We start from the raw sequence: 23,215 nt of genomic DNA, 5'->3' as shown, positions 1-23,215 counted from the left end.
AAAGCAATACCTTTGTCTTCAAGAGGATCTAATTCAATAGCCCTGGGCAGACTCATTAGCAGATCATTTCAAATCTAAGGGAAGTCCTAGGAGGGAGAAGAGCTGGCAATGCCCTAACAGGTGGAGTTCCTAGCCCTGACCAGAGGTGGGAGAGGTCACAACCGGTTTTATGAGGACTAGTTAAAGGGAACTTAGAGATGAGATTCCTGCCTTCTTCCCTGGAGAGGGATTGGAGCAGAGATGCCTTCTCAGGGGCGCTATGGAAATGTTCTGTCTCCATCTCTTCCTATGCCTATTCTCCCTAATCAGAAAGAGAGTGGAGACAAAACAGTCACTGCCCAAGAAGGCCAAGGAAGGTTATGGTGCTTGTCAATATTTTCAGTCCAACTCCCGCATCCAGACTTGAACAGGATTGGGATCCACCATCTCCCTGAAAGGAGCCTGGTGCACCAGGATGACCACTTTCCTGGGTGGCTGTGGAGAGGGTGTCCAAGGGCTGGTGGCCTAGGCCTGCCACAGAAGCCTGGAGACTTGCTGGAATAGATCGTGGGAAGGCAATGGAGAATGGATAGTGAAAGAGACACCTCACCCCTGCTCCCTAGAGGGAGCTTTCATGGAAGGAAATGGCCTGCTTCTGACTGGTCTCTTGAGGAAAGCAAGAAAGTGGTGGGAGGGTCAAGCCCGACTTGACCAAGACTGGAGAGAGACACTCGCCCGTCTAATTTTTTGGAGCCTTTCTTGGAGAGGCAGGGTTTCCAGCTTCAGGCTTGACTTGGTCCCTTCCATTTGCTTCCTCCAGGGTATGACGTTGAGAGGAACCAACATTCCAGCTTGCACCAGGCAGTTGCCTTTTGCAAGGCTTTGCATTGACTCCCCAACTCCCTGTCCCCAAGAGTGTCCACTGAAAAGCTGTCAGAGGCATCCATGTGGCAGAGGAGGACTGAGGCCAATGCCAGCTGGAATGGTATCACAGAACTGGAGCTTTCGAGGTTGTAGGATTCATGAGACATTGGGAAGAGATACAGGAGGTCATTTGAGTCTCTTTCTGAACTTCTTCTCACCTATATCTTTTGTTCCTTACACTCTGATAGCAGGGGCAACCTAAAAGAGGGTTTGATGGAGGACAGAAAGCAGGCTGATCCTGGGCCCTTGGGTGCTGGAGGAGGAGGCCCCCTGAAGGGAGCAGGAGAAGAAAGGACAGCAGAGGAGTGCTGAAATTCACCTTGCCGACTGCCCCAGGCCAGCTGTTCTTGGCTCTAGGAGATTCAAAGTCTAAGAAAGATCCCTTTCCCCTGATCCGCCAAAGTTTTCATTTCCTAGAGAAATAGCTTCTCTCTCTGCGTGTTTCCTTCCACTCTCAGCAAGACCTGAACAAGCGCATGAAGGTGATAAACCTGCTACTTCACTGGGGCTGTTTATTTCCAGTCGACAAATATTGTGCCAATGTTCACTTCAATTAGGGGACACATTTGACAATCTGACTACTCCATCTGATGCCTCAAGGGCAAATTTCAGCTCTTTCAGGAAGGGATGGGCCAATAACGGATTCATATGAATAAAATATACAGAGAAGGAACATTCGCAGCAGTTTGGGGAAACCACCTTCTCCAGCAAGGAGAGCAAAATATCTACATGAAAATAAAATTCACATAAATAAAGCATGGGACTTAAACTGTTGGGATGCTGGGAATTCAGAGTGAAGGCTCCTGTGCCTGCTTGCCCTTCACCTGCCTGGATTTGGGAATTAAGAAGTGCAAATCAGCACTAAGGAGACTAAGACATTTGTAATTCTATGGAAGAAAATCATTGTGGCAGACTTCAACTCGCTAAGAATCTTACTCATTTATTCCAGTTTTAAGAATCATCCTAGCCACCAGAAATTTTTTGTGGTGTTTAATTTTAATCCTTCTGTTTAATTCCCTTTCTTCTTTATTAACTTGAAGATAATCAGAAAAGCTGCTCAGCATCCCCTTTTATACAGCTCTCCACATCCTGGAAGGCAGAGTCAAGGACCAGGTCCCATGAATAGAGCTCTTCCTGCTCGGAATTGACCTTGGGTCCATGTTACCCTTTTCCTGGCAGCAGCAGACTAGAGGACGAGTTAGGTCTTCTGCAGCACCTGCCTTGGGCAAGTGCCATCAGCTCGCTGACTCCTGTATTCCCATCAGGGAAAGGGAAAGTCAGTTCCTTCCTCATCTTGGAAGGGTTTCCAGGGAATCAAGTCAGGTGATAAGAGTGGATGGAAGTGAAAGTTTGATAGAAATGAAGGGACTCTCATTGTTTGGTTCCTGTTTTGGGGGCTACCCTGGTCAGTACAAAGAACTCCCAGAGGCAGCTTAGTCACTGAGATCGGAATAAAAAGCAAAAATTACCTTTAAGGCCAGGTGCAGTGGCCCACGCCTATAATCCCAGCACTTTGGGAGGCCAAGACAGGTGGATCGCCTGAGGTCAGGAGTTCAAGATCAGCCTGGCCAACATGGTGAAACCCTGTCTCTACTAAAAATACAAAAATTAGCCAGGCATGGTGGCGGGTGGCTGTAATCCCAGCTACTTGGGAGGCTAAGGCAGGAGAATTGCTTGAACCCGGGAGGCATAGGTTGTAGTGAGCCGAGATTGTGCCACTGCACTCCAGCCTGGGCGACAGGGGGAGACTCCATCTCAAAAAAAAAAAAAGAGAAAGAGTATTACGTTTAAGTCAATGGCTCTCAAACTGTACATTTGTCCAGTTCCCTAGTTAGTTAAGCCTGGGTTATCTTAAATACTTGTGTGTGTGTTGGTTTTAAAAATGTCCTCACACAGCTCATAAGCTTGTTAATGGCATACAATTAATTTTACATTTTAATATGAATGACAGGTATTTTCTATCCTTAGAAAGGGCATTATAAACATCTATTGTTAGCATGGAAAGAAATCTCTTGAGAGTAACCATCTGCACCACAGGTTTGTTTTATTCTTACAACATTTTTACTTCTATTGTTTTTACCAAATGATCACAAATGCAACTAATTGAAATTAAATTTCTTTATTATAGGAGAGTTCTTAGATTTACAGTAGTATTTGATGCATCTCTAGTTATTGTTCACTTTTCTTATTTTCATTCATTCATTCAACATTTATGGGAACCCAGAACGGCCCAGGATGCTGGGGGAAGCTATGAAGTAAAGATGTGTTCCCTTCCTCCAGTAGACAGAAAGGCAAAGAGAAACAGCATAGTACAGAAAGGAAATGAGGCAGAGGGGAGAGGGGTGCACTCAACTCTGTGCTGAGTTGTTAGGAAGGCTTGATCTGCGACTCAGACATGAGGAGAAGCTTTTGATGTGCAAAAGGGTGAAAAGCACGCTAGGCAGAGGGCACTGGTTGTGCAAGGCAGAGTCCCTGCCCGAGACAGCGCATCTCTGACTTTGAGAACTGAGTTTGGTTTTTGTCATCCTTTCTTCCTTCCCTCCCTCTCTCTCCCTTTCCCTCTTTCCTCCTTTCTCCTGTTTCCCTCCTCCCTTTCCCTCTCTCTTTCTCCCTCCCACCATGTTCCTCTTCATTCTTTTTCATCCTCATGACTCTAACAATCATTTTTGTCTCACCTTATCAAATCTAGAAACATCTGAATAGAACAATAATCAAAGATCTAAACTCCAGCCAACACCCAACTTCAGGTATGGTTTCATCCCTCTAATAACACCCTCACCCCCCACGGAGCAGCTCTGAGACACCCTTTCACCCACTGGGTGTCCCCAGGGGTCTGGAGAGACTCATCCTTCTTGCCTTCATCCCTGCCACCTGGCTGCATATTTTCTACACACTTGAAAAACTCGTTTGAAGAACCGAGGAACCCGGCTGGGCCCCTAGAAGATGTCTGAGTGAGCGAAGGAGGCACTGAGCCATTTGGAAGCTCAAAGACTCAAAGGCAGAAGTGTGTGGGCAGAAGCCGTTTGCCTGTCCACCACTCCTAGCATTAAATGCAAAGTGTGTGGACAGTGCAGTCATCACTGTAGCCTTTGCACAGACACAATGTCAACAGGACAATTATGATGGAAGTCTTATAGAACAAAGTCCTATTTAAATTATTGGAATCCTTTCCATCTGATCCACCCCACCCATACAGCCCCAGTTATGAGAGATTATTAAAACTATACCCTCCTGCTCTGATTTTCAAAAGTCTGTAAAAGAGAAATTGCCCCAGATATTGGCTGCTGTGGCCACGCAGTGCAGCATTTCCTGTCACCAAAATTCATCTGGCTGTGCTTTTGAGCTAAACTACATGCATCCTCAGACTTCATAAACTGTCATTCCTCTGCCCATCCAGAGAGCAGAAATTCATGACTTGATCTCAATCAAACAGCGTAAAAACCCAAACAAAAATACATCTGGACAGACAAACGGGATGCCAGGTTTTTGCTTGATGAGAAGGGAAATAGCTCAACCCTGGCCCCTTGAAATGAAGGCTTTATCTCAAAAAATGTTCATGGAACCTTAACAGAGTCACCGAGACCAGCTTCCCTTATAATATACAACATAAACTATATATGGAGCTCATTTTGTTCAGTGCTTTGTGACCTGGAAAACATTTTGTTGGAGCCTTTAAAAAAAAATTAGCCCATGTTCATTTTTCCCCCCAAATGCGATGATCATCATTTTCTGTTCCTTTAGCCCAGGTGAACAGCAGCCAGTGAGCTGGGGCAAAAAAGAAAAAAAAAAAAAGTACACTCACAATTTCCTGACACAGTTAACAGGCTGTTAAAATTCTGTCCTGCTCAGCCTTAGTATTAGTGTTTAGGGAATCAGAAGGCTAGATCTACAAGAGAAAAATAGAGGTTGATCACTTTCTGGCTAATATCTACACACAAAGTAGATTGAAGAGTAAACAACAACAAAACACTATTTACTGGTCAGTTAAATAATCCATTATCCACAGAACTGGTTACTAATGCCGTTTGTCTGAATATATATTTTCCTGAAACAAGGCGAATTTATCTTGAATTGTGTAGGTAGATAGAAGTGTGGTATATTTTTTAACAGAGGGAAATCTTCCATTGAAAGCAGAAGTAAAGCTTGCTTGAGCTGAGATCTTACCAGATCAAGAGGGAAGCCTAGTTGTGAACTCATATTCCTTCCTCCTGCTCCCGCAGTTTCTCTCTCCAGGGCTGACCTGGGGGAGGATGTCTCTGGGCAGGGACCAGCAGCAGTGTATATGCAAATGTTCCCTAATTGTGTCCCAGCCATTACTCTATTGTGGAGGCTTTTAAGATAATTTATGAATATTCTTTTTAACCACTGTAAATGAAGCAGCGGCTGTGGGTGTTTGTGGTGTGTGTGTGTACGTATGTGTGTGATTTCTTCCTGAGTTATTTATTTGATAATGATATTAAATATTAGAAACTCTAACAGCTGGTGTGTTTATCCTGACTTGAGTGTATTAACCTCTTTAGCCCTTTTTTCCAGAAGAAGGATTCAGCATCACAGATTTGACTGTCAGCTGTGGTGCCTGGCGGCCCCACCGATTGGCATGCTGACAGAATCTAAAGTCCAGAGCAGCAAGTAAACATGGATGACATTGCAGGGAGCGAGGGGGAAAGAGAGCACATGATGACTTGAGGCACCTGCAGCTGCTTGCACCCAAATCAAAGTAAAGGCTGCACTCACTGGAATGGAAAAACACTGAATTTACTGGGAGTGCATTGGCTCTGTGCTAGGTGAGGGAGAAGGAGGGGGCTTGCTAGAGGACACGGGAGGGGAAGATGGAGCCCTGATCACTGGCATTTTGCCCACTCACAATACTGAGAGAGCTAAAGTACCTTAGGGGAAATCCCTGGGTCCTAAGGACCATTGCTTCCCACATGGTGGGTAAGGATCTACAGCTGCTGAGGCTGGGCTGATAGGTCTGCGGGACAAAGACAGGACAGGGTAGGCCAGGCCACTGAGTACTGGGGGCTGAGAGCAGAGGTGATGTGCACTTACCAGACAGGGTTCAAGCCCTTTTACTGGCTGTGTGAGCTTCAGCAAGTTGTTTAATCTCTCAGCCTCAGTTTTCACATCTGTGACATGGAAATAATGACACGTGGCCATGCATGCTCAGGGTGGCCCACAGTCAATGAGATAATGAGTAAATGAAACAGAAATATATAAAGAATTACAGGCATATGTTGAAGAAATTGCAGGTTCAGTTCCAGACCATTGCAATGAAGCAAGTATCACAATAAAGCAAGTCACATGAACTTTTTGATTTCCCAGTGCATATAAAAGTCTTATTTATACTATACTGTAGTCTATTAAGTGTGCAATAGCATTATGCATAAGAAACAATGTTCATAACTTAATCAAAAATACTTTACTGATTAAAAAAACTGCTAATGATCCTCTGAGTCTTCAGCAAGTCATAATCTTTGCTGGTGAAGGGTCTTGCCTCCATGCTGATGGCTGCTGACTGATCAGGGTGGTGGTTGCCGAAGGTTGGGATGATTGTGACAATTTCTTAAAACAAGACAGCAATGAAGTTTGCTGCACCAATTGACTCTTCCTTTCACAAAAGACTTCTCTGTAGCACGTGATGCTGTTTGATAGCATTTTACGCACAGTAGAACCTCGTCAAAATTGGAGTCAATCCTCTCAAGCCCTACCACTGCCTTATCAACTAAGTTTATAGAATAAATATTCTAAATCTTTTGTTGTCAGCTCAACAATATTCACAGCATCTTCACCAGGAGTAGATTCCATCTCAAGAAGCCACTTTCTTTGCTCATTCATAAAAAGCAACTGAATATTCATTCAAGTTTTACCACGAGATTCCAGCAATTCAGTCCCATCTTCAGGCTCCACTTCTAATCCTAGTTCTCTTGCTATTTTCACATCTGCAGTTACTTCCTCCACTGAAGTCCTGAACTCCTCAAAGTCATTCATGAAGTTTGGAATCAATCTCTTCCAAAGTCCTGTTAATGTGGATATTTGGACCTCCTTTCATGAATCAGGAATCACATTTTTTTTTTTTTTTTTTTGAGACAGAGTCTCATTCTGTCACCCAGGCTGGAGTGTAGTGGCGTGGCCTCGGCTTACTGCAAACTCTGCCTCCCGGGTTCAAGCGATTCTCCTGCCTCAGCCTCCTGAGTAGCTGGGATCACAGGTGTGCACCATCATACCCAGCTAATTTTTATAGTTTTAGTAGAGACAGGGTTTTCCCATGTTGGCCAGGCTGGTCTCGAACTCCTGACCTCAGGTGATCTTCCTGCCTCAGCCTCAGTGATGGGATTACAAGTGTGAGCCACCATGCCCTGCTGAATCACAAATATTTTTAATGGCATCTAGAATGATAAATTCTTTCCAGAAGATTTTCAGTTTACTTTGTCAAGATCCATTTCACTATCTATGGGAACCATAGCCTTACAAAATGTTTTTCTTAAATAATAAGACTTGAAAGTCTAAATTGCTCTTTGATTCATGGGCAGAATGGATGTTGTGTTATCAAACATGAAACAACAATCATCTCCTTGTACATCTCCATCAGAGTTCTTGGGTGACCAGGTGCATTGTTAATGAGCAGTATTAAAAATGTTTTATTCTAAAAAGTAGGTCTTAACAGAGGGCTCAAAATATTGAGTTAACCATGCTGAAAACAGATGTGCTGTCATCCAGCCTCTGTTGTTCCATTGATGGAGCACAGGCAGAGTAGATTCAGCATCATTCTTAAGGGACCTATGATTTTCAGAATGGTCAATGGCCATTGGTTTCAACTTAAAGTCACCAGATGCATTAGCCTGAAACAAGAGAGTGAGCCCGTCCTTTGAAGCTCTGAAGCCAGGTATGGACTTCTCTTTAGCTATGAAAGTCCTGTTTGTCATCTTCTTGCAATAGAAGGCGGATCTGACTTTACTGAAAATCTGTTGTTTAATGTAACCCTCTTCATCATTTATCTTAGCTAGATCTTCTGCTAAGATCTTGCTGCAGCTTCCACATCAACACTTGCTGCTCCACCTTGAATTTTTATATTATGGAGACAGCTCCTTTCCTTAAACTTCATGAACCAAGCTCTGCTCGCTTCTAACTTTTCTTTGCCATTTCCTCACCTCTCCAGCCTTCACCGAATTGAAGAGAGTTAGAGCCTTGCTCTGGATTAGGCTTTGGCTTAAGGGAATGTTGTGGCTAGTTTGATCTTCTATCTGGACCACTCAAACTTTCTCCATCTCAACGATCATGCTATTTTGCTTTCTTATCATCCCTGTGTTCACTGGAGTAGTACTTTTAATTTCCTTTAAGAAATTTTCTTTTGCATTCACAACTTGGCTAACTGGTGCAAGAGGTCTAGTTTTCAGCTTATCTTGGGTTTTGACATGCCTTCCTCACTAAGTTTAATTATGTCTAGCTTTAGATTTAAAGTAAAAGATGTGCAACTCTTCCTTTCACTTGAACATTTAGAGGCTACTGTGGAGTAATTAATTGGCCCAATTTTAATATTCTGTCTCAGAAAATGAAGAGGCTTGAGAAGGAGGAGAGAGATGGCAGAAAAACCCTTTGGTGGAGAAGTCAGAACACACAATGTTTATTAAGTCCCTGTCTTATTGGATGCCGTTTCTTGTGCCCTCAAAACAATAAAAATAATAATATCAAAGATCACTGATTGCCGATCACTATAACAGATATAACAGATATAATAATAATAAAGATGTTTGGGCTGGGTGCAGTGGCTCAATCCTATAATCCCAGTACTTTCGGGGCCAAGGCAAGCAGATTGCTTGAGGTCAAGAGTTTGAGACCAGCCTGGGCAATATAGTGAAACCAGATCTTTAAAAATAATTAGCTGGGTGCAGTGGTGTGTTCCTGTAGCCCTAACTACTTGGGAGGATGAAGTGAGAAGATTGCGTGAGCACAGAGGGTGAGGCTGCAGTGAGCTGAGATTGCACCACTGCACTCCAGTCTGGGTGACAGAGCAACGCTTGTCTCAAAAAAAGTGGGGGTGGGGGGAGGGAGCATTTGAAATATTTTTCAGATATTCTCAAGAATTACCAAACTGTGATGCAGAGACATGTAATGAGCACATGATGTTGAAAATATGGTGCTGATAGATGTGTTCAACACAGGGTTGCCACAAACCTTCAATTTATATATATATATTTAAAAACCTCAATATCTGTGAAGTGCAATAGCATGAAGCACAATAAAACAAGGTATGCCTGTACTAGTTTCCTGTCTCTCCCTAATCCACAAGGATTGCCTTTGAACCCTTCCCTACACACAGCCCTCAAACTTTAAGACACTGGGGCATTTTCAGTCTCCTGGAACTTGCTTTTCTTTTGAAGATTAAGTTAATATTGCACAATCCATTTCTGAAAGCTGAGCACATGGTCTTTTGCTCTCAGGGGAGCTCCTTATTCCATAATCTGGTCCAGAGTGTCCCTGGCATCCAGGGATCCAGCTACCAGAGGCCCAAGGATCCAGCTACCAGAGGCCCCAGGAAAGGGATGTGGATGCTATCCTGTGGATACATGGAGAAGAAGCTTCCCTGCAGCGTCAGGTGGTCCTGAAAAGGTTTGCATAAGAAGATATTGCAGATGTGCATACCCAAAGAGAAGGTGACTTGGGAAACAAAGATGGTGAGCAACCGTTCTGTGATGGAATGAAGGTGGGACCTTCTACAGGACAGAGCACCTACGAATGCTTGGCATGATGACATGAGGATGAGGGATAAGTAGTAGTACAAAACAGTGTTCAAGCTCACAGGTAAGATTTCTTCCTTGGAAGGGATGCATCCTCTTCTAGGGCAACCCCATAGCCTTAGGGCCCTGTGGTGTGAGATTTGTGGGTGCCTCAACACTTCTTTGTAAGCCCAGCAGTGGGGATTGGCCCAAGTAGGAGTGGAGGTAGGGCTGGAGGGGATGGAAAGTCAGGGAGGAAGCCTAAGGTTGCTTGAGGACGGTAAATAAGATGTTTCTGTTACTCCAGAAAGCCAGGGTTATTTCTGTTTATCTCAGTGTCTGGCATATGGCAGAATGCACATACCTTAATGAAAACTACTTTATTGCTAAAGCACTCATGTCTTTGGGGTGGTACATGAACTGATTAATGAATGAATGAATAAATGAACTGTTGAATAAAGAGAAAATCTATGTCTGCATAAGAGCATAATAGAAAGTGCATGTCGGTGAGCAACCACACTCAGGGTGGAAGTTTCCATATATTGGACAAGTCTGATGCACCATCTTACATCCTCTTGCTTCACCTCTGTCCAAGGCTTTGGGCCCCTTTTCCCACTCCAGCTGCCACTACAGAGACCAGCGAAAGTGCAGCCTGATCATGCCACCTGGCCCACACTGCATGACTCTCACCTTTTCACCGGGGGCTCTTCTGCTGCTGTGGAGGCATGACACACTGGGATCTACACATTTGCAGTACTAAAGTGTCTGGGAGTTAATGCCCAGTGGGGAGATATTTGACCAACGGGAGGTAGGACATGGTGGATTTATTCTTCTCCTTTCCCTGCTTCCTTCTCCATTGGACTCTCTTGAGATAAGAGTACTTAGGAGTTCTAGGAAGCAAGTACTGAGACGTGGAGCTTTCAATTGTATTAGGTTGGTGCAAAAGTTATCGTGGTTTTTGCCATTAAAAGTAATGACAAAAACCGCAATTACTTTTGCACCAACCTAAATACATTATATTGAGCAGAGGCTAGCTTGGTCATGCCCCACATTCAAGCTCTCCCTCCTTTTCTGCCTTACTCCCCCTTTCTCTCCCTCACAATTCCTGAGAATTGAACTCCTTCCTGAAGAAGCACTTCCTAATAATGACTATCACCTTAAGTGTAAGGAAAGAATCCTAGAATATTTTTCTATCACTTAAATTAAGTACACAAGAATTAATACATTCTTTGCACTGTGGCTTAAAAAGTTAAATTAAGCAAAAGATAATTGAACTAGATTGCTAAATCATCTACACTTGTGTCAAATCCAGCTGGAAGATTTCTGAAATGCCAGACAGGTTTCTAAGCTACTGTTATGGATTGAATATTTGTGTTCCCCCAAATTCATATGTTGAAGCCCTAATGCCCAATGGGATAGTATTTGGAAATGGGATTGTAGTAGTCTGTTCTTGCACTGCTCTAAAGAAATACCTGAGGCTGGGTAATTTATAAAGAAAAGAGGTTTAATTGGCTCATGGTTCCACAGTCTGTAGAGGAAGCATGGCAGCATCTGCTTCTGGGGAGGCCTCAGGAAGCTTTTACTCATGGATGAAGACAAAGTGGGAATAGCCTTCTTATGTGGCAGGAACGGACTGAGAGAGAGAGGTGGAAGGTGCTACACACTTTTAAAACAACCAGATCTCTTGAGAACTCACTCACTCACTATCACAAGAACACATAAACCACTTATGAGAACTCTGCCCTCATGATTCAGTCACCTCCCACCAGGCCCCAACTCCAACACTAAGGATTACAATTAAACATGAGATTTGGTGGGGACACAGATCCAAACCATATCAAGGACCTTTGAGAGGGAATTTAAGTGAGATTATGCCGTAAGGGTTAGCAGCCTTACAGGAAGAGGAAGAGTAAGATTGCTCTTGCTGCCATGTGAGGACGTAGAGAGAAGACAGCCATCTACAAACCCTTACCAGAACTCAACCATGCTGGCACATGGATCTCAGACTTTCAGCCTTCTGGACGATGAGCAAATAAACATGTATTGTTTAAGCCACCCAGTCTAGGATGTTTTGTTACGGCAGCCTGAGCTGACAAATACAGCCACCAGGGCAGGAAGCAGCAGTGAAAGGGGGAAGAAAGGGTGTGCTGAAGGATTCAGAGCTCCCAGAGACTAGACTGCCATGTACTCCCACCTCCTCTCAGGGTTCTTCACCGTCACAGGGCTTCAGGTGTGCAGTGGAGAGGTATTAGTACAGGCTTATTCCCAGCCTTCTCCAGCGCTTGCCTCTATCCCCTCCACTGGCACATCACAGCAAGGTGATCCATCATTCATGTGATGTAAACGTTATAGTTGTCAATTGCGAATTAATTCCACACACACTGATGGAGCACCTACGAATGCTTGGTGTTGGGTAGTGTTCTGAGAAGGTGGGAGTTGTAGCGGGGAAGGAGCAGATTCATAGAAATAGATGTGCCTTCCAGCTACCAGAGGTCCCAGGAAAGGGATGTGGATGCTATCCTGTGGATACATGGAGAAGAAGCTTCCCTGCAGCATCAGGTGGTCCTGGAAAGGTTTGCATAAGAAGATATTGCAGATGTGCATACCCAAAGAGAAGGTGACATTGGGAAACAAAGATGGTGAGCAACCGTTCTGTGATGGAATGAAGGTGGGACCTTCTACAGGACAGAGCACAGAGCAATCTAGTAGGGCCCTGGGAATGGGCTTCTTATTTTGTCCCAAAGGATGTGTCTGTAGCTGCCCTTGGGGAGCAAAACTGATTACAATTTCTTGGACCAAGTGATTTCCACAAGTAGATATCCTTCCTACCCCATCAGCCAGACAGTAATGGGAGATCATCTCCACTGCCCACTGTATCCTATACTTCAAAGATTAATCTACAGCTAATAGTCCATGCCGGATCCACAAGTGAAATTCCTATTTTGCCCATAACTTTGACCTTACACTAAAATAGCCTATGTCCCCAGGCCAACACTGAATTCTGATTCTTACTCCTATTTTTTCATCCCTGTCCTATGGCTACCACTGGATGAGTGGGATGGGGGTGGGGAGGGGGGGCTGGGAGATTGGAAAGGGAAGAGAAAGACTTCCATACTAGCATCGACATTAACCTGTGTCCCAATGCATGGAATACAAAGAAATGTCCCCTTGTACATCTCTTCTAAGACAGGGAAAAACTGGAAACTGACGATGCAGGCTTTAGGAGTTGTTGAAAGCAGTCTCCCACTATCTCACAAAGAAGCGATGAAGGACCCACTCCTTTTGTTTGCTCTTTGTGATGAAGGGATCTTGGCTTGGAAGTGAGGTAGAAAGTAAAAGGGGAGGGAGTCTAAGGGGACAGATTGGATGTGGAAGACCTGCAAGAAAGATCAGATCTGTTCCCCTTTTCCCATGCTCAGTCCATTTTCAGTAGTCCCCCCTGCAGGTGCTGGGTGTCTTCCAGCTAAGTCAAGGCCAGTCAGCAGGAAGGTGCACTATATGCCGCTTCAAATTAAAGCTTAATCTTTATCTAACATTCCTTTTATTTGCATTTTGATAGGCACTTCTTTTCTTCCCTCCATGGATCAATGCTTGATTCAACGGACTGACTTTCTAATAGTGGAATACCTAGTTCTTGGCATCTTATGGAGGACGAGTATGGGAACACGAAGGCTGTCCCACTTTTCCCCTGACCATTCCACATCAACCAGCACCTACATGTGAGTTAGTTTATGACTAAGTTAAGAGTCTGGCAAACTGATTGCAGGCTAAACCTGGCATTGTTTTTGTCAACAATGTTTTACTGGAACACAGACACACCCCACCTTTTTTTTTTTTTCTTTTACATATGGTCTATGGCTGTTTTTGGTCCTGTGATGGCACAGTTGAGCTTTTGGGACAGAGAACTGTGGTCCACAGGGCCCAAAATATTTTTTTCTCTGGCCGAAAGGTTTGCCTGCCCTAGTCTGGGTCAACATGCAGCTTAGATTCACTGTAGTTTAGAGATCTGAAGATGGTCCAATCAGAACCTCCTTCTGACCTATTGAAGGGTATTTTCTCTGAAAATACAAAGCATAAAATGAGCCCTCTGTTCAGGTATTTTCAAAAATAATACTAATGTTATTATGAATTAAAGCTTTTTATTTATAATATTTTATCTTAAAACTCACAATAACCCAAAGGGTTAGATATAGTTAACCCAATTTTAGAGATCATAAAACTGCTGTTCTAAGAAGTTAAATAACGTTCTCTATCACTCATAGCTGGTAAAGGGTGGTGCTGGGATTTGAACCTAGGTCTGAAGTGTGACCTTAACCATTTCTTTACATTCCTCAAATACTACCACTTATTGAGCATTTAGTAAATACCAGACATTATGTAATGTGATTTCCCTACATTTTCTCATTTAACCTCCAAACCAACTCCGTAAGATGGGAATTTGTACTTTGACTTCACATATAAAGTCTTCGTATCTTTTATAAAGGGCGCCTCAAGCTAACAACAACAGTGACCAGTGATGAAACTTCATAAACCTTCTGTCTTTCTGAGGGAAGGCAGTTCTCTCTCCCTTCCTAGCAGTTAATATCTGTTCTTCTCTGGGGCACTCACCTGCTCTGTTACTGTCTCCCAGGCTGGGAGAGCTCAACCTCCACCAACCCTGTCCACATCAGGGCAGCTGGACTTGTCTTCTAGAGCGGCAGGTGGTATGTGGACTCTGGATGTCTAATTGGGAGATGGGAGTGACAGAATGGACCAAAAGCGTGGTTTGGCTGAAAAGATGAGAGAAGTGTGGTTTCTCAGCTGTCAGCGTGCTCTGGCTCAGGAAGGGAATCATCACTGGTGTTTCCAGCTTCCCAGCTTCCCAGCTTCCTGATATGTTGGAGCCACTGGGTCACAGAGAAGCACCACTCTGGGCAACTGCACCACCAACGCAACACACTCTGTGCACGCTCTCCTGCGTTCCCAGCCCATCCTAGCTGCCAGGACTATTTTATCATCACTCGAGTGACTCTGGTGATAACTCATTATACCACCACAGGCACCTTGGGCCAGATGCACTCTGATAATCTGTTGTCTGTGTAGAAAATTCATGGTGGTAAATTGCTAAAATTGGTATCTATGACTTTCCCCAAGACCTTCAAGATGCTCGGTTCTGCCAGAGGGCCAAGAAGAAGAACAAAGAGCGACTGTGAGTGGCTGCAGTGCTCAACGGTTTGAATTTATTATTACTTAGTTCCTCCACTTACTATAGTTCTTCTTCAGTTCCACATTCTTAATTCTTCTTCTGACTTATCAGTAGGTTGTTTTGTCATGACTATTTCTGGCACAAAGATAAAAGGTGGAATTATCAAAATGAACCTGTTTTCTTGGTGACACTGCAAACATTTGGGGGCAGAAGGCTGGAACTCGACCATATGTGGGTGTAAGTGCTGATGAAATCACATCTTTGACCCTATCAGTCCTACTCACTCCTGAACCCTAGACCTGCATAAGCAGCCACCTATTAAATCTCTACCTGGATGCCCTGGAGGTACCTACACTCCAACAGGTTCAAGTGAGAGAGTTCCTTTTCCTGCTGCACGAGTGCTAGACCTCATCGTCTCTCTAGTCCTTTAAGCTAGCAACCCGGAGCCACTGTGGACATTCCCCTTCTCAGCCCATATATCCATCCTTATTCTCAGCACCCTCGGTGGGGTCCTCATCATCTCTCCTGGGCTCTTACGATAACCTCCCAACGTCTCTTCCAGCTTGTATTAAACTGTAGCCTCCTTGCTAAGCAAGAACAAACAGAGATAAAGATGTCAATCAAGAAAGTCAACAGAGAGGGGGATAACTCCAGCAAAGGACTGAAAACAAAGATTTTGCCTCAGACTACCAATAAAATGGCTATTTGAAAACTGACCAGTGTATGAGACAGAAGATTCAGAAGATGTGAAAGTTTGAAGCATTGCCCTTCAGGGGTTGGAAAGCCTGCCAAGTATCGGCTGGCTGTGCTGCGGTTCCTTGTAGCCACGACTATGCTTGCTACATAATAATCATGGAGACATTGTCCCTAACTCCCAAACAAAGTAAACCAAAACCAGGAGACAGGCACTTGAATTTAACAGTGTCGGATTGTCAAATTTTTACAAAATATTGACTATGACTAAAAAGGCTATTTTCATTTGACATGTGTCTTACCCAGTGTTTCATCTTTGGGAAGATAAGTCAGGCTTTGTCTAAGCAGCTCCAGAGAGAATTTTGAAGTTAAGTAAACAAATAAACAGTGACCGTGGGGATGTTCCCCCCAACCTTCCTGCAGGATCCAGTCTTCCAACATCAGATGCAATCACTCATCTCCCCAGCTTACTGTGTTCGCTCGCCTCATAGCACCATTATGATTCCAAGTGTGAGTTTGGGGATGCCAGCAGAGCCCTCTCCTGAAGTTGTCCCCTGAATAGAAAAGGTGGCAGTTAAAAGTGGTGCTGACAGTAGCTGCCACAATAGACACCACATTGAAGTGTAGTGCAAAGTGGGCGGGAGGTGGGAGGTGCTCCCCGAAGTGCTCTTGGCACCCTGTAGTGCCCTTTTGGTTGTGGGGATGCAAGGAGAGTTCAAACACAAGTTGAATTTGTTCCTGCCACAGCCTTTCACCTACAGAAAAACTGGCAAGTAGGTAAAGACCCAGTAGGTAACCCTCTGCATGCCCAGGGCACGTGCTTGGCGGTTGTATGCCCCTGTCTTTGGCTACCATTCCCTCTACTTAGAGTTCCTGTTCCCTCAATTACCAAAACCTCTCCCCACAGTTCTATATCCGGAAATCTCCTCTTCACTTTCCGTGTAGTAATTCAAGGCTCCCTTCCTGTCCCAACTGCAGTAGAGTTGATGTCCTACCTACTCCATGCACATGACTGTCCTAACGCCTGCCAAACACTCTCTTACAGATGCTTATCAATGAATCTGAACCCCTACCTAGACTACCATCCTCTTGAGGATCTGCACTCATATGCCAAATGCCTTCCATGGGCTCAGTGTGGAGTAAGGACTTTCTCCTGGCTTCTGAATAAATTGATTATGCGGAGTAAGGACTTATTCCTGGCTTCTGAATAAATTGATTATCCCAGGAAGGGGAGGAGGGACTGTAATATTTTTATTTTTCTAGAAATCTTGAAAATTCTGTAGGCTGTCCAGCCTGGTGAACATTTTCATAGCTAATACTGCAGAGGGTCTAGTTCATTCTCTGGACAATAATTAAGACTGCCATTTACATGAGGTGTCCAAACAGATTCTTCTGGGAGATCCAAAACCCAGCATGTTGTCAGTAAACATGTTAGTCAGAAGGAAAAGGAGAGACAGTTCTGCTTAGGCTGTTGTTCAACATCAGTCTGAAGGATGATACGTCTCTCCTCCTGCCTAGAATAGATAGCAGAAGATTGTCATGATGTTATTAGAAAAACAGACATTGCTCTAGTATTGCCTGAGATGGCCTTTATAGCCCAGCATCATTATTTGGTTTTATCTTTCTTATAATTCTAGAACACCAAATAAACTAATTTTCATCAGAAACTCTGAGGTACATTCCTGAAGCCAGCATAAATAATGGGCATATCCCTATTTGGGATGACTTGTACTTCTCTCCATAATTGTAGATAATCAGGAGTTTTCCATTACAATGAGGATATCAGAGGGCTGAAGAGAACTGTGAGTAATTCACCAGCTTCAGGACTATTCTGCCACTGTGACTTACAATGCAAAATCTTTCAAGGTATATTTTTGATAATATCCAATAGACCTCATTCCAGACTTTACCCCACATAAGCCCTCAAAAATACTCTTCTTCATAGCTATGTATTCACTAGTGTGAATTGTTTCTAGACACAAAAGCTCAAAAGAGAAAAGAGACCCTAGAAATGTCATGGCACTTTCTGGAAGGCCCCTCTCAGGTTAACTGGGAGGAAAAGGTGAGATTGAAGTCTGGCTGGGAGATGAGGTAGGGGAGGAAGTGCAAGGGAGGCTGGCTTCTTCCATTCTGGGTTCCACAGCTGAGTGACGGGCCATCTGTGAGCACTTCCAATATCAGTAATGCTCTTGCCTTGGCTTTTTTACTAGGCTGTAAAGAGCCGAGATGGATCTAGGCATGCTTGTAATCCCCCTGGCTCCTCATACACAGTAGATACTCAATTAATAGCTTCATAATTAATTAGCATTTCATCACCTAGGAAATGAAGATGCATATGAAACAATGAAAGCTCACCAAAAGGTTACAATATTGTCCATACCATAGTTAAGTGCCTGCCTATTCTTTTGTAGGCACTTAGTAGTTAATCAAACAATGTCATCCACTGAATTTGAGAAATGTTGTCCCTCCTCTATTTGTTCTGAACTTCCATGACACCAGCAGAGTATACATTACCCACTTTCATTCCTGTTTATGGAACATTTTTATTGGGTGCCCCTATAGCTCTCTGATCTACTCTTCTAAAAGATTTCTGTCCCTGACTAGGTTGTAAAATCTTTGAGGGCAAGGATGTAGTTTAAATTTCTATTTCTTATTTAAGCTTCTAGCACAGAAGATTTAACTAAGATTGCGCCATTCCTCTGCTTTCAATTTTCCAGTAGCTCCCTATTGCCTGCAGAATGTAAACCAAAGATCTTACAATCACCTATGATATCCTACAGAATTCAGTTCCTCAGAACCCCTCTGACTTTATCCATGACTCACCCTCAATCACCCACACACATGCTGATTTAGTCACACTGGCCTCTTTAGTGTCCGTCAGACACCCCAGGTCCCCCGCACGTTAGGGCTGTTGCACTTAACAGTTCCTTCTGCCTGGAGGTGCTGACTCTGTATCCCCACACAGCTGAGTCCCTCGCCTCCCTGCAGTCTCTGCCCAAATGTGCCCTTCTCAAAGAAGCCCACTCAAGTGGTAGAGCATTCCTACTCTGCCCTTTCAAATTTCTACTTCTCAACTCTATGTTTCCTTTCCCATAGTAGCTATCACCTGATAACATATGAGAATGTGCTTATTTATTATTTTTATTGCTTATTGCTCATCTTCTCTCACTAGAATATAAGCTTCATGAGGGTAGAGATCTGTATCTGTTTTGTTCACTGAGGCAAGCTAATATCCTGGCACATAGTAGGCTCTCAGTATTTGTTGAATGAATTAAAAACTCATTAATCAATCACTTGGAACCAGATATAGTCGGTAGAATGAGGTCCAGAGTGGGTCCTCATCCATCAAGGAACCTAGTGGGCACAGGGTCCCAGGTATAGGAGAGGAGGAGGATTAATCATTTATCCACATACCCCTCTCCTGGTGGTGGTGTAAATAGAGATTTAACCTGGGCATCCTTCAAAGCACTAAGCCTTCCCAGGAGAAAAGTGTTGACCAAGTGCAGGAGGATGGGAATCACTAAGGATCAGATTTTGATTTGCAGGATTGCGGTTTATTGCAAGAGCATGTTGGGATCCTTCCCTCATCATGGGACTGGCCTCTTTGTCCTTCCTCTTCCATCCATGCCTCACAGCTGCACCCTGCAATCAATCCTCCTTCCCTGGGGGACAGAGGTGGGGCTGGGCGCTCAGACGAGATCAGTAATACAACCCCAATCAATGCTGAGATCAATGCTGGTGTTTGAAATCCAAATCCACTGCGTTCACATCATCCGGAGGCATTTTCCTCAGCTGAGTTGGGACTCCAGGAGCTGTAGCCTTTTCCCCCTCTAAATTGAAAGTGTTTTTTTTTTTTTTTTTATAAGTCACAGTAGTGGGTTTCAGAACTGCAAACCAGAGAGGCGTTTTGATTCCACAAACAGCCCCCAGAGGAAACCATTTCAAGCCTGACATTTTTCTTCTTTAGCCAAGGGACTCAATAGCATCATCTCAAAACTCTCCTTCCCTGAGGCCTCCCCCATCCCTTCCACACACACACATAAAGAAAAAAAAAAAAACCTAGCTTCCATTGAATTAACTTAAATGGGAAATAAAATCAGTTCCTTCAACCTATTTTTCTTCCATCAGAATGAGGGGGAAAATGTATTATAAAGAAGAGTTCTAATGACCTTACCTGCTTAGTGCTACAAACGCCAGAGGATCTTATTAGCTGAAAAATCTCCTTTATGTTCGCATCTGTGTAGGTAGGGACACCACTGCCAGCGTGTTTGTGTTTGGACAGGGCCGCCCAGCCTCCCAATGTCCTGTGGTGAGAGGCACCTTGAAGGGCCTCATGCCGACATCACAGAATCCTAGGTCTGCTTATCTGGGTCAGCAGAGAGACTGTTCCCCCCAGGCGGCTGAGCACTTCTGGGTAAATTGAGTATTTGTGAAGAACTGCATATTTGTTCCTGTGCTTCTGTGAAGCCTCCACACTGACCAGCAGCACGCACCTTCCCTTCCCTACAAAGACAGAGAAATCCATCTGGAAAGGAGAAGGGGTCTCTCCCAGAAAGCCGGAGTGTAAGGAGTATGAGTCAGAAGACATTACCTCTCACCTCTTCTTTTTGCTGTCTTGCCCAAAAGAAATGGGGATATCAGAGCTGGCAAGGATGTTAGAGATCATTGGATTCATCCCCTTCCCCAGCCCCATTTTACAGATAAAGAAACTAAGCAACAACAAAAAAGGCTGCACAGCGAATAGCAGACCCTGGCTTGCCTGGAGTAGCACATTGCTTCAGAATTTCCACATCAGAAAGGCCCACGGGGGGATAATATTTTGGAGGGGGCAATAGGGAGACACATTTTGAAGCTGCCTTTGCACAGCAAGCATACTGCATTGTTGTTTTTGTTTTGTTTTGTTTTGTTTTTGTTTTTTTTCCCCTAAGATGCCTGTTTATTTCAGAGGTCTTCGCTAGAGGCTGATAGAGGGAATTTTTTTCTTTTTCTTTTTTTTTTTTTTTAATCATTATTTCAATAGTTTTTAGGAAACAGGTGGTTTTTGGTTACATGGATATATTCTTTAGTGGTAATTACTGAGATTATGGTGCACCATCACCCAGGCAGTGTATACTGTACCCAACGTGTAGTCTTTTACCCCTCGCCCTCCACTCCTCTTCCTCCCAAGTCCCCAAAGTCCATTATATCATTCTTATGCCCTTGTGTCCTTATAGCCTACCTCCCACTTACAAGTGAGAACATACGATATTTGGTTTTCCATTTCTGAGTCACTTCACTTAGAATAATGGTCTCTAACTCCATCCAGATTGCTGTGAATGCCATTATTTTGCCCTCTTTTATGGCTGAGTAGTATTCCATGGTGTATACATGCCACATTTTCGTTAGAGGCTGATATAGTTTGCAGGGGACACTAAAGACCCTCTTTCTCAAGCACTGGCCCATCATAGAATCCAAAACTTCTGATTCCTGACTCGAACTGTGTCCATCACTTCTCATTGCCTTTCCAGGGATGTTTTAATCGAAGATAATCATCAGCATCTCCCCCAGCAGCATAGGCTGGGTGGTGCCTCTCCCATGATAATGTGCTTAGTTTGGAGTGTCTGATGGCCCTTCAAGCTGCTAGGCTTCAAGGAAACAAATGGCATTGAAGTCAGTCTTTCTCAGCAATTTCAAAACCCTTGGCCTGGCTTAGATTTTATTTTTTTTCTCTATTATTATTTTAGATATAGGGGGTACATGTGCAGGTTTCTTACATGGGCATATTGCACTCAGGTAGTGAGTGTATTACCCAATAAGTAGTTTTTCCACCCATTCCTCTTCCTTTCCTCCATCTTCTAGTATTCTGCAGTGTTTATTGTTCACATGTTTATGTCTGTAGTTGTTCAATGTTCAACTCCTTTGTAAGTGAGAACACACGGTATTTGGTTTTCTATTCCTGTGCTAATTTGCTTCAGATAATGGCTTCTAGCCGCATCCATGTTGCTGAAAATGACATGGTTTCATTCTTTTCTATGACTATGTAGTATTCCAATGTGTGTATGTACCACATTTTCTTTATCCAATCCACCATTGATGGACACTGAGGCTGAGTCCATGTCTTCACTATTGTGAATAGCAGAGCAATGAACATATGAGTACATGTGTCTTTTTGGAATAATGATCTTTTTTTTTTTTTTTTGCATATATACCCAGTAATGGGATTGCTGGGTTGAATGGTAATTCTGTTTTAGGTTTTTTGAGAAATTGCCAAACTGCTCTCCACAGTGGCTGAACTACTTCACATTCCCACCAACACTGTATAAGTGTTCCCTTTTCTCTGCAGCCTCCCTAGCATCTGTTGTTTTTGGACTTTTTAATAAGAGTGGCCTGGCTTCGATTTTTACCAACATAGAGAATCCTCATTTCTCTGCTCACTCTGACTAGACCTGCCCTGGCACTTTCTGTGCATACAGTCCTTCCAACTTCCTGCAACCAGGGGACCCTTTGGCCTGCACTGCATGAGCCTCATTCCAATAGAGCTCACTTCATGGGCAAGAGCCCCACATGGGTCCAGCAGCTTTGCCCAGACCGTCACAGCCTGAGCCTACATACATTGTAACACGGTGAGCCATCGAAAGCATGCCAGTAAATGAGTGCTAGCTGTCCCTTCTCCTGAGAAAAGACCTGTAAGTTTTTACCTCAGTGATGGCAGGTTGGGGATCTTAATAATCAAACCAAAGGTATTCTTCAGCCAAAATAGTCCCCTTTCCTCCTCTCCAAGAGAGTGACACACATTGGGAATGGGTGTGCATGTCCTAAAGAACATTTCATAGCACATAAATCCTGTAAAATAGTCTTTGAAGAAAGATTCTAAGTCAAATAAGTTTTACACTGTAACAGTTTCACTCCACATTAGCCGACCAGAGCATTAAGTGTTAACTTGGCATGAACAGCAAAATTATCTGTGGATCTTTCTCAAAATACATGATTATGCCCCCCAGAGTCAGAACCTCTTAGTGCCTGTCGAGCTGTGTAGGGTAAGAGCAAATTTTTTAAAAGTTAATTTCTTTTATTTTTTATTATATTAGAATGTGTGTTTGGTTCAAATAATCTAGGAGCACTCGTGGAGAACATGGAGAAAAGTAACAGTCCCTTGATCTCCTCCACCCCCTCCTGGCATTCCTCTAGGCTCTTATGCCAAAGACAACCAATCTGCACTGGTTCCTCCTCTAGGGGTTTTGATAGCTACCATCATGTGTCTATATAACACATTTCTGGTATTCATTTTTATTTGTGTTATCAACTTTAGACTCTGTCTATAACAGATGAGGCTGTGGCTCGTTTATTCCTCTTCTTTCCCTTCCATTTCTCCCAAAATGAGAATACTGCCCTTCCCAGTCACCCTAGCTCTGCTTCGGGGCATGCAGAAACTTCCACTTCTCACCCCAACCCTCAGAGACTCCATCTGCAGATTCTGCAATCTTAAGGTGAAGACATGAGCACTGGAGAGAAGGGCGGAGGCACCACACTTGTCAATATGCTGATTCTAAAAGTTGAAAACCAATAGGCAGTATTTATACTATTATGCTCATGTCACTTTTGCTCTCCGCAGAGCCAGGAACAGTTTGTTCTGCTGTAGAGGCAACTCGTAAATAGAAGACAGCAGAACATGGAGGTTGTATTGGTTCACAGATGATTTCTTTTTCGCACGTTGATGTTTGAAGCCATCAAGCATGCATTT

General features: G+C 43.7%; 1 protein-coding gene across 1 annotated transcript in view; it reads left to right on the top strand.

Annotated features, from left to right (window-relative positions):
• LOC141409959 (uncharacterized) overlaps window positions 1–9,702 on the top strand; it is a 248,235-nt gene extending 238,533 nt beyond the window's left edge. The window contains exon 6 of the mRNA XM_074036442.1: window positions 9,342–9,702. The gene's annotated coding sequence lies outside the window, so the exon portion shown is untranslated. The remainder of the gene's footprint in view (window positions 1–9,341) is intronic.
• The last annotated feature ends 13,513 nt before the right edge of the window (window positions 9,703–23,215 follow it).

Source organism: Macaca fascicularis, chromosome 1 (assembly GCF_037993035.2).
Source record: "Macaca fascicularis isolate 582-1 chromosome 1, T2T-MFA8v1.1".
Classification (NCBI taxonomy): domain Eukaryota; kingdom Metazoa; phylum Chordata; class Mammalia; order Primates; family Cercopithecidae; genus Macaca; species Macaca fascicularis.
Note: the sequence above shows the minus strand (reverse complement) of the source record. Positions and strands in the feature narration are given on the sequence as shown.